The sequence below is a fragment of the Balearica regulorum genome, chromosome 3 (assembly GCF_011004875.1).
Source record: "Balearica regulorum gibbericeps isolate bBalReg1 chromosome 3, bBalReg1.pri, whole genome shotgun sequence".
Classification (NCBI taxonomy): domain Eukaryota; kingdom Metazoa; phylum Chordata; class Aves; order Gruiformes; family Gruidae; genus Balearica; species Balearica regulorum.
Window position 1 is genome coordinate 34,996,871 of NC_046186.1, and position 12,515 is coordinate 35,009,385.

Below are 12,515 nucleotides of genomic sequence, written 5' to 3' on the forward strand. Positions count from 1 at the left end.
TGTGGGACTGGTGGCATTTGTACTGGCATATATGGAAAGATACAACGACACAGAGCAGCAGCAAAATGGATTTGTCAGAGGCTTTTTGCCTGTGCTAGAAGCCTGGAAAGGTTGCTCCAGCAGCTGCAATTGCCAATAGGCAGACTGGAGCATATATGGCAGTCTTGGAATAGCAGCAGCATTTGTCTCCCTTCCTGCCCTACCATTTCAGCACTATCACTTACCCTTCTCCCCCATTCCCAAAACAAGACCATCTTGGCCGAAACACGGTGGTAGAACTGAAATTTTGCTTCCAGTGCTGAGAAGCTCTGAGCTGCTCTGTTGGCAAGGCAGCTGTCTGTGGGACTGCCTAGCGATTACAAGCCAAACGATGCTACCTCTTTTATTCCATTTGCCAAACTCAAAATGAAAGCTAAAAGAATTATTTTTGAGGGTATTTACTGAAATAATAACATCACACTGAATTTGGTCGGGATATGACATTTTAAACTGTAAAAGGGTTCTAAACCCTATAAAACTATGGTAATAATGGAAACAATGAAGACAGCCGTAATATGCCAATTCTCTTTGGAACTGATATTTATTCTTAAACAGTGTCAGTGTCCAGACATAGTGACCCTGCTTGGTTAGGCCATTCCAGGCAGGGCTTCTGTGAAGTATGTGTCTTCTTGATGTCTGTTTCATATTTATTTTTATTTTCTGAGTAGGCTGAGCTCGTGTCTGTTCAGATTAAAATAGCAACCAGAGCAGGTTTTACCTACATTTAGACTTACATTTCTGACAGCTTAATCCCCTATAGGTCTGGAGGTTTTTTTAACTAGTTTACTTTGGAGGACTGAGAACAGATAATCTATCTGGAATCAGGAAATGAGCATCTGAAATTGTAACAGGAAGCATATTTATATGACAGTTTCCTCTCAGTTGACAAAAAATAAGTGAAAACCTAAATATTATTTGTTTTCTTCTTTAAAAATGGATCCAAGTGCATAAATTTCCATCATGTGTTCCTGTAACATTGTGTCTTACGGTGCAATGATTAGAAGGCAGACTTCTATTTTAGCTTTGCATAAAGCCACACAATGATAATTTTTCCACTTTATTTTATGTACAGCAGGAAATTATTTAAAAGCACTCTTCAAAAAAGTGCTATAGTTGTAAATTTGAAAATCAAAATTTTAAAAATGCCGAAGTTACTTTTACTCAATCATCCTTAACTTATTCCTGTCGTATATGTACACAGTATCTTCAGTCTCGTCTCCATTAATGAGAGCTTGCCCCAAGTCTTCCAGGAGCTTTGCAGCAGTTTGTCAGATGAAGCCAGCAGGGTCAAGAAGTCACGGTGAAGGTGGAAGCAATGGAAGGAATCCGTTACCTGGTCTTCTGGAGGCCAGCACAGGGCCAGCGTTGCCCTGGAAAGAGTTGCTGTGGTTCAGGCAAAAGGTTTTCTGATTCACAGTGTCCCTCCACAGGTCTCATTAGACTTCTACACCTTTGTGATGCCTGTTAAAATCTATGAGCTGCTTCCCTAAAGAAGTGTTGGATAGAAACAGCATGGAATCTCGACAAGGTGAGCACATCTTATGTTGTCACTGGCTTACTTTTCAATTTACATGGGGCTGTGAATGCAAACTGATTACAAACTGCTCCTTTGTTACTGGGGCACAAACCCTCCTAGACACAGGCCCCAAGTGAGAGTGGAGTTATGAGCTACGGTCCTTTACACGACACACACCTTTCCCAAATCTGCTTGCTTATTTGAAGCAAAACTATATTGCCATGCTGAAGAATTTTAAATAAAAATTCAGAAATAAGTATAACTGCTAAAAGCACAGAGCAATAAGAGGTGCTGAATTCCAGGGTATTCCAGAATATGTTTCCATCTTTCTACTGTCCAGGGACAAATAGAGCTTCCAAGAAGTAGACCCCATCCTGTCTCACATATCGATGCAGTGCTCCAGAATTAAACTAATTGTTGGTTTCAGTGGACATATTCTATCATCCTCAGTTCGCCTTTATCCCTAGGCTATAGCTTTTACAATCTTTGCCTGACACCTGCTTCTAACTTAATCATTTAGTATCCAGCATTTTTCCCATGTAACCATATGCACTTTGTTTATTTTTTCCAAACTTTTTTCCAAACAGTTTAAATTGCTTTCAGACTTTCAGTCTATACTTTCAGAGCTGGGATGTTGTTTTTTTCCCAGCTGAACTAAGAAACACCAAGCATGCTTTTTTTCTCCTTTCCTCCATTTCTCTGCTCCAGGCTAGAAATAGAAGCACAGAACAGGTCTTTCTATAAAGCACTACCCAAAGATTTAGAGGCTGATAGGCAATCCAGCTCTGCTCCTTGCACTATGGTTTAACAGGTTAAGTATTTCTTTCTGGATTATTCATGATTAAAGCCACCAATGAAATAAAGAAAGAGGTTTTGAACCATTTTTTCAATCTGTGCAAAGAAGCCTACATTCAGCTGGCTTGTGGGCTACGTTTATTAGGTGCTCCTCTGCACACCCCAACTGGCAACTGTCCTTCCACCTAAGTGCCACTTTTTTCCAAGGAGGAAGGGAATGTTGCCACTGCTGAGCACAGCTCCCACCCTATAGAGGTTCTGTGTACTCACAGGACTAATGAAACTCCCTTATTTTTCCACATGCTATAGGTGAGATGCCAGAGATATCGTCCCAAAGGTAGAATTTGGTGTCAAGATAACCTTCTCTGTACTAATTTGATTGCAGTCTTGGATAAAGTCTAGTCTGGGAAAGAAACAGTTCAGAGTTTTGTATACATCTTTCCTGCTGGGCTTAGGGAGACTCTAGAGATTGAAAGGCTGCTGCACAACTTGCCACCATCGCTAACATGCCAGAAGTAATTACAGGATCTCTTAACAAAAAAAAAACCCCAAACAACGAACTGAATGTTCTCAGACCCTCTGACCATTTCTTCAATGTCATCAGTAACCCCAACTATTCTTTTCTTTTTGTTAGAGTAGATCTTTCCATTCTTTCCTCACCTGTGTACAGCACAGAACAAAACCCAGATTTTTCCTAAGGAGTTCCAGTCTAGCCATTTTTCTATAAAATCTGGCTGTAATTTATTTATTCCTCTCCTCAGGCCTCATTTCCTCCCTTTTCCCACTACTGCATTGTGCAAAAGATGATGTAACATGTCTATTCTTAACCTCAGCTATGTCTGTGACACAGTTCTTTTTTCATGCTAAGGGACTTAGCTACGTATGTTAGCTTTTTCCAGACATAAGTCTATTTCTTTTCCTTCTTCTGCCCCTCAGTATTTTCTCAGAAACTAGGAATGTGACCTAAATGCCATTTCTTTTTTTTCTTGTCCTTACTGAACTGTTGCCACATTAAACTATTTGCTATTATAGATATTACAGTAAGCCTCAGCAGCTCACTGAAAAATAGTCTCCACAGTGCTTTGTTTCATACAAATGCAGTTCCTTCTCTAATAGGCTTTAGCTGCTGAAAAGACAAGAGACAAAGGGCAGGAAAAGGGGAAGAATACGCAGAAGACTGAGCCCAGTGATGGTACACAAACTGCTGCATTAGCTGCTTTTCTTTGTTAACTCCATATGTGTCTTCATTAGAAGGGGAATTAGTTAACAAGAAAAGGGGAGACAAGACTAGACAAGGCAAAGGCAAGGCAAGGAAGAGAGATCTTCAGGTGAAAAGTGTATGTTGGGGATTTCATTCCAGGAAATCTGAAGGAGTTATACAGATACTGAATCTCAGAATAGGTACAACAGTGTCTTTCAAGGCTAAAAATAGCATCATAGTTGTAGTTTGCCATTTCAGAGATGTATATTCACGCTGCTTCCATTCTGATGTAATGGTAATAATCTTTTCTCAAAAGGGAGATGATCCACAAGGGATACAAGGTTCAGCTGAATTTTGCGTTAAAAATTCTGCTTGCTTATAAATTGCAGTCTACCTTCTAGCAGCAGGGAAAATTTTGTCCAGTACTTGGTGGTAGCAGAAGTTGTTTAGGAGATGATAATGGCTGCAAAGGGGCTATGAAGTAGCCATAATAGCAGCATTTGATAGTAAATCACACATACTGGTCTCACACTCTTACTGAAGTTTCCAAACATAGGCTCTGTGCACTGGTCTAGACCTTCACCAAAATTAACAAACCAAAATCATCAACTGGCTTTACAAAAGTGCATCACAAATTACTACCGAAGGGTTCATGACTGAGTACAAATCAGCTTTAACCTTTTACTTTCTTCTCCAAGGTCCTCTCCAAATGCCTGAGAACTCCTGGCATGTGGACACCTCTGAGGACCTAACAGGGCAAAAGCACAGCTTCCCTCCCCGAGCCCTCAGATCTTGGATACAAACTCAAGAGAAGTGCAGAAGGGCATGCTTACTTTAAAGCACATGATCAGTCCCATGAAAATCAAGTGTGCTTAAAGTTAATCGCAGTTTCAAGTTCTTTGCTGGACCAAGTGTTAAGCCAAGGATTTGTCAGTTCAAATAGCTAAGCTGATCTCCACTACTGTAATGTCTCAGGAAATAAGAAATGACTTCTCAGCAAAGACAATGATAGACCACACAAAGACGAATTTAAAGTGCAGACAAGAGAGTGCAAAAGGCAACCTATAGAAGAATGTGACCTGGCATAAATGAAGTTAGGACAAATTCTGAACTCATACATGAACACAAATATAATTTCATTTTTTCTAAAGCAATTAATCCAAAATCCACTGCTCCTTTCTAGAATGATCATAACTTTTAGAGTGAAATACTATTTTTACTAGTTTATAACTTTGTCAAAAGCCAATGATATAACCAATAAAACAGTAGTCCTCTGCAACTGCAAATAAATAAATAAATAACCCAAACAAACCAATAAATAAAAGCAACAATGACTGCTAAATGAGCAATCTGAAGCCATTCCAATACTAAATCATGCTAACATTTTTACTAAATGCAAATGTTTAAAGATCAGAAACATTTTACAAAAGGACCCAATTGCCAATTTTATAAATGAAGCAAGTGAAGTTGGAATGAAATATTATGCATTTGATCTTTCCAAGAGAAAAATCATCTAATGTACAGTTGGCATTTCGCCATGAAATATCTATTCTCTCCTTAGGCCACTAGAGTAATTTTTCTAACAATAAATACAGTATAAGAGTAAACATGTTCTTTTAAGTGTCTTCAACTTCAGTGTTTGACCACTGGCTAACAGGAAATTACTATGATTAATGTTGAATAGTGCAACTCAGCCAGTGTAAGAAGTTGAGGGTCTGCCATTGGGAATACTGGGAGAAAATGTGAGACAAAAGCTGAATCATTTGCAACACTTCTGTAAGATTTACTCTGTAGAAAAATACATGTACTCCAACAAAACATAGCTCTGTGTTTGCTACAAGCCAGCCAATGAAAAGATAAGAAAAACAGAGCGTTGGACTGAAGAAGAAAGAAAGGAATGCATTTTTTAATTTATTATGCATCTGAAAGTTTCTCAAGATTAAACCACCTGTTCTGTTAGGATTTCAATGCCTAGACATGGCTTCCTAGAGAACTTTCTCCACAACTTCTTACATATGCTGAGGTGAAGCTGACTGGTAAGTAGTTCCTGATTTCTCCTTCTCTGAGGATGATTCAACCATTTTGGAAGATAGATTAAATGTTTGCCTTCCATTGTTCATTGACAACGGAGATCAGCCTTGCAAAGACCTCAGCTAATTCAACATGTTGCATCCTACCTGGTCCCATGGACTTAAATACGTTCAGTTTACTCAAGCTGTGCCAACGATATCCTCCGTTACCACAGGTAGTGTCTCTCTCCCCCCCAGATTTGCTGCCAGGCCCAGAGACCTGGGAGGCCCAAGATTACCTATAGTGTCTGTCTATCATTCATTCTCGCAGTTGTGTTACCTTTCCAGCCCTCGGTGGCACAGCAAACTTTGTCAAGGTAGATAAATAATGCATCTTCCTTTCTGAAGGTCATCATTCATAAGATTCCTTCTTCCCTTTGCCCACTATATATCTTCTCTCTCTCCTAATATGTCTTTAGAGAATAAGAATTTTCCTCATTATCCTGTCAAAAGAGCTAGTCTGTGTTAGATGTGGTATATGAGTATTACCTTCAGTGTCAACAACTGAAAAGCTATGTAAAACATAATAAATATCTCACATTGGTGATTTCTCATGTCTCATTGCTAGGCAATGACTTATTCTAAATGCTATATTCTGTCCCATTCAAATTAATGTCACAGGCATTAAAGCAGTATATTTTCAGGCTCTAAATAGTAGTTTGCTATTCATTTTTAAGAAGTTCTTTTTAGTTCTTTTGAGAATAAAAATTTGTAGTTTGATATGAAAAACCAAGGAAAAAAAACCCACTGGCTTAGTTACCTGATACAGAAATAAAATAAAATGTTTTCTTTTTAAAAATCATTAGCAATTTTCTGCTGCTTATTAAATAGCAGAAAACTACCTGTAACTAAGGAGAAAAATTTTTCCCAAAGAGGTTCTAAATGTCATAGAAATGAAATCAAGATGAACTCTCTTTCCTAACCTCTTTTACATTATATATGGATTGCACCAAAGTGCATATGTTATTGCACACACCTGCAATATCTGCCTCAAAAATAATATTAGACAAATGATACCCCATGCAGCAATAACACTAGTCTTCCTTTTACAGTACTCCATATATTTCCTCTTTGTAGCCAACTTACTCTTTGCGAGATGGAGCCAGACCATCAATGCACTTTTGTTTGCATCTGTGATTATGTCAAATTGTCCATTTTGAAAGAGTGAAGATGGCATACTAAGATCATTATACGAATTATCTCAAGATATTTTTATATCAAATAACATATTTCTGAGAAGTGATTTTTTAAAAGCTTTTTACTCCACATATCAAATCAGTTGGGAGTAAAAAAAAAAAAGAGCTTATATTTCTGCTAAGTATATAGTCTGTGGTTAGATGCCTGAATGTAGATTTAGTTCATGATCTTTATGTGTGTACACTTACGGTGAACTGCTGGCTGCAAAAGCCAAATTTTTACCATAGCTTTCTTCACATTTGTCATGCAATGAGAAGCACTTTTCACACCCAAAATAAGTTACTATTTCATGAGTCAGGGGTGATAAACATCAGGTTTTTATGCCTACATATCCATTGAACCTGTCAAGCTGCAGAGGTCATTCTATTATATTGGACAATATTCTAGAATGAACTAATAGATTTAGGCAGGTTTTATACTTACAGTAGTTCTGTTGGTTTAGAGTATCGGTACTTACTCAGATAGGAAAAGTGAATTGTACAAGCCTGTCGTGAAATTTGTGACTTCATAATAATCTAAGCACAGAAGGAAGACATCCTCCTTTAACATCTGTATAACAATGCTGGGAGTCTAGGTTGTCACCATGATGAATGGTGTGTAGATGTCCATGTATGAGAAAGACTACAAATCAGGTAGTGCTGCAAAGTGACAAGATGAATCTAATTGCATGAATATTGCAACTAATCCTGTAATTTGCCTTTAGAAAAGTAGAATGACTGGAAGAAGGATGAGGGAGAGGAAGTAGCAATTCACATCAAAGACGCTCCAGCCACAGAGGACTCCAAACATGGCACTATGAAAGTTTATGGACAGAAGTTCTGGTTAATGAAACTAAAGAAGGTACCTTTCTGTTACGATCTTAATCTTTCATGCACAGTGCAAACTGCTCCTTAAACCACAGCTGAGATGCAATAGGAAAAAAATGAGTGTTGCCAAGAGTGACTTCAACTCAAGGGGTCTTTGCTGGACATGTTGAATAGCTAAGAGCAGACAGCATGAGGTAACTCAGTATTTGGGCATTATTCCTACTGGCAGAGATGCGGCAATTACTTACCTAAAAAAAGATGCCAGTGATCTTAATATAGTTAGATTTCAGTTACAAGAACAGAACATGGCACTAACCCATTATCAGATACCTGAACCCTGAAGTGGTCACTTTTACCAGATTCGAAGCAACTGATGATAAGTGACAAAGCACATATGTTTTATGTGGAGTGTTTTAATAAAAGCCAGGAACTGTTCAGGAATATCCTGTTGGGTATTCCATAAAACACAATTCCAAGGACATGAAAAAAGTTTTTTCTGGGTAGGAGGCCAGCATAGTTAAAAGGGGATGTTGAAGGCCTGCTAAAACAGAAGGAAAGCTAATATTGAGAGGACTGGATTACAGGTCCATGTCCATCTCTATGACTCTGGCAAAAAAATGAATTACAATGCAGAAATGGCCAATAGACATTTATGCGCTGTATGTGGAAAGAAGCATGAGGTTGTATGTATCCCAGATGCTGTTGCTGCTGTAATAGCAAGTTTACCATGTGTAGCAAAGAAAGATGTAAAGGAACATCTGTTGAAATTAAACATTTGCAAATCAACAGGCCCAGATAACTGACACCCAAGAGCCCTAAGAAAACCAGCTGGGAGCTTTCAGAACAACTCATGCAATATTTAACAAGTCCTGGGAAACTGAAGAAATTCCAAGTGATTGGATAACTACAAATGCAGTTCCAGTATTTAAACAGGATAAAATGAATAATCCTGTGAATTACAAATCAGTTAGCCTAACTTATAGGAAGGCTAAAATCAAGAAGTTTAAAGACATTCATAGATACATGCAAATAAAGATAAAACTTGGAATTTAAAGAAGTCAACCTTGTTCACAGACAATAGTCTTGTCAGAAATAAATTTGTGGTCTTTACTGACAGCAGTACAAATCTGGTTTCCAAAAGCAATGGCACTGACATAGTATATTTGGAAGATAGCACATTCCGATGGTTTACAGTCAGTACTTGACTTATTACTATATGACATTTTCAATATTGCATTATATACTAATAGCAGGACAAAAATTAAATTACTTGAAAGCTGTGTTGTTGACAGAGCTGAACATATAATTTCCAAAGCTAATATGTAAAAGACAAATGATTACTAATAAGAAAAGTTCTTGGATCAGTGCTAGCAAGTATTTTTATATTATCAAATCTTTCTGGTAAAAATAAAAATTTAAAAAAAAAAATGGCATGACAGTAAGTAATCAGGAGAAGTAACTGACACAAAGAATTCTGTATAATTTTCTGAAATTGTCAGAATGCAACCAGATGTGTTCAGCACAACTAAACAAAAAGTGTTACCTCTGGGAATATACCATGTGAGCGATAGAGCAGCGTGCATTGTTTTCAGAGTAGAAAACGATGCAAAGTCAGATGTATGGGACTGTCACATGCGAAAATGCTCAGTTCACCTACTTTAAACAAAAGAGTGGAAGCAGTTTATTGATTTATTAATGACATGTAATAAACCAGTCATCAGTGAACTCTATATCAGTATCAGCTATACAACACAAACCGCCAGACCGTCATGTGGAGATGTGGGTGCTCCAGCTGTGTATACACACCTGCCGCTGCCAGCACCCCACTAAGGCACCCCTGGGGGCAGGTGCCCTGTGTGCACCCCAAGGAGGGGTTCCCCCATGCCACCCCTGCGCTGTGGGTCCCTGGCTGGGTGCAAGCTGTTCCTGTGCCCCACAGGGCACTGCTGGGCCCAGCCTGGGCAGGGCTGGGGATGACGTGGGGCAATGCCTGTCTGTGCCCACCTGATCCTCCTCCCACTCCAAGGCCTCTCCCAACACCCATTTCAGGCTTTAATGCTCCTGTGGCACTGTTTCTTGAGTTGACGCTGCCTTTGTTTCCCAGGCTCTTTAATTTGCTGCATACTCTTCAATTGGCTTGTTTTCATCTTGCTCTTTAACATAATCAGTTGGGGCAAACTCCCTCTCAGTTTTGGGTGTCTGGTCGCATATGGTGTTACCCTCCTATACCAGGCATTGTTATCAGGCCATTTTGTCCCGGATTTTGTCAGAGATTTCAAGAGTGCCATGAAAATGGCCTAGAATTGTAAAAGATCTTTTGCTGTGTGTGCTTGAGGCAGCCCAACAGCAGATGTGGGATTAAACACTGAAAGAGTTGTGCAAGGGTCATAGTGGATGGACATTTGGTTGGAATTTTTGAGGAAAAATTAATGTAATGTTTTTAAAAAAGAACATGGTTTGTTTTCTGCCTGCATCAGGTGAAGACAGAGTAGAGATGGCTGGGCAGGACAACCCTTTCTAGCATTACAATGTAGCACTTGTATATATAGTTGTATACGTATATGTTATAGCTCAATAATACTTATTAATAAACTCTTAGGTTCAGAGGGTTAGTAGTAATTGCATAAGATGACTTATAAATGAGGAGAATTTTGATTAATTTTTTTTTTTTCTCCACAGCATCAGACATTGATCACAGAGTGCTAACCTTAGAGCTGAAGACTGCAGCATCTTGAGAAAGGTGGACCAATGTTCAGCTGTGCATGCAGAAGCCCCCCAGGTGCCTGACTGAAGTATGCCAAACAAAATTTATACTGATCACTGATTCTTCTCTTTTTTTTTTTTTTTTTTTTGGAAGGAGCTTTTTTGCCTTAGCAAGCTTTTTCCTCCTTCTGTAGCCTGATTTACCATTCAGTGATCATTTGGAATCTCATATCTCACTCACTGACACCATTTATATTGCTTTCAACTATTTTGCAATTATTGATGGAATATTGGTCTCTTCTGGTTTTTGTTGAAGTGTACCGAAGCTTTGCCAAAGACAGTGGTGCATTTGGGTGAAAGTACATGGTCTGTAATATACAGATTAAATTTAGGAAATTTTGGAGCTCCTCTTGGTATTAATTTTTGTGAAAATTTCTATGAAAGCATTAATAAGTTTTAAAATCAGAAAACAATTTAAAAAGCTTGATGAAAAAATAGGCAATGATTCTGATGTCACAAAATAAAAGAATTAGAAAGCCTGCAATCTAAATCAGGAAAAGAAACTGCTCAGTTTCACTTAAATGAGCGCAGATGGTCAAAGTGACCACTACTTTGTAAGAAAAGCTTTGCCAGAAAAAATAGTGATAAAATATTGTTTATACTATGATAGTGTGTGTTTGTTTTGTTTATTTTTTTTAATTCTGCGAGAGTGTATCTTAATTTGAGACACAAACAACAGCCCATTAAAAATTAGAGGCTTTGGATCAGTCTCAAAATCATTTAACATAAATGGCAATATTAATTATTAAGTCTGTAATATTATTCTGTATTTGAGTAACAAGAGTTGAACATGGAAATGCCAAGAAGATACCAGAGATCTCATCAGCCATGTGAGACATGGTTGATTTGTGATTTGTGGCATGGAGGGGAATTGCAGTAAACAGCAGGCAACAAAGAACAGGATGTGCTAACTAAACAGCAGGACAAACAAAATATTTGAAACTAGAAAAAGAGCAAAAAAAGAAAGCAGAAGGAACAATTCAGTTTTTCCAAGTAAATAAGCAATGCTGGTGAGAATTTATATAAAATTCTGAATTTCAGTCTTACATTTTTAGCTGAGTTTAGATATTCCATACCTTAAAATGTTTATTTTAAAATTTCCTCTAGAGAAAAAAAACAACCCACTTGTATGAGTAGCAATTATAGAATCACAGAATCACAGCACGGTAGGGTTGGAAGGGACCTCTGGAGATCATCTAGTCCAACCCCCCGCTAGGATCACCTAGAGCAGGTTGCACAGGATCGCATCCAGGTGAGTTTTGAATATCTCCAGAGAAGGAGACTCCACAACCTCTCTGGGCAGCCTGTGCCAGGGCTCAGTCACCCTCAAAGTGAAGAAGTTTTTCCTTATATTCAGATGGAACTTCCTGTGTTCCAGTTTGCCCCTTGTCCTGTCACTGGGCACCACTGAAAAGAGTCTGGCCCCATCCTCTAGACATCCACCCTTTAGATATTTATAATTATTGATCAGATCCCCTTTCAGTCTTCTCTTCTCCAGACTAAACAGACCCAGCTCTCTCAGCCTTTCCTCATACGAGAGATGCTTCAGTCCCCTCATCATCCTCATAGCCCTCCGCTGGACTCTCTCCAGTAGTTCCCTGTCTTTCTTGAACTGAGCATCCCAGAACTGGACACAGAACTCCAGATGTGGCCTCATGAGGGCAGAGTAAAGGGGTAGGATAACCTTTCTCAACCTGCTGGCCATGCTCTTCTGAATGCACCCCAGGACACCATTGGCCTTCTTGGCCATGAGGGCACACTGCTGGCTCATGGAGAGCTTGTTGTCCACCAGGACTCCCAGGTCCTTCTCTGCAGTGCTGCTTCCCAGCAGGTCAACCTCTAACCTGTACTGGTGTTTGGGGTTATTCCTCCCTAGGTGCAGGACCCTACACTTCCCTTTATTGAATTTCATTAGGTTCCTCTCCGCTCAACTCTCTAGCCTGTCCAGGTCTCACTGAATTCTGTATTAGTTAACACTATCAATGCTATTATATGCTTAGTCTATGGGACCTTACCGATTTGAGAACATTTAACCTTAGCAAATAGAGCTGCAGAGCTATCGTTGAAATATTTCACATTACAAGTAACTTATTTTGATTTCCTCTTGTTAAATCCTAAAAGCATAGATA

The 12,515-nt window shown here is 38.8% G+C and overlaps 1 long non-coding RNA gene across 2 annotated transcripts; it reads left to right on the forward strand.

The window, feature by feature from the left end:
- The first annotated feature begins 1,483 nt into the window (after window positions 1-1,483).
- On the forward strand, window positions 1,484-10,736 carry LOC142601257 (uncharacterized). 2 transcript variants are annotated; one of them, XR_012834860.1, is made up of 3 exons: window positions 1,484-1,567; window positions 7,521-7,657; window positions 10,303-10,736. It is a non-coding gene; the product is annotated as an uncharacterized LOC142601257 (long non-coding RNA). The 2 variants fall into 2 exon arrangements; XR_012834859.1 differs by lacking the exon at window positions 1,484-1,567 and adding an exon at window positions 5,509-5,587.
- Window positions 10,737-12,515: the final 1,779 nt, after the last annotated feature.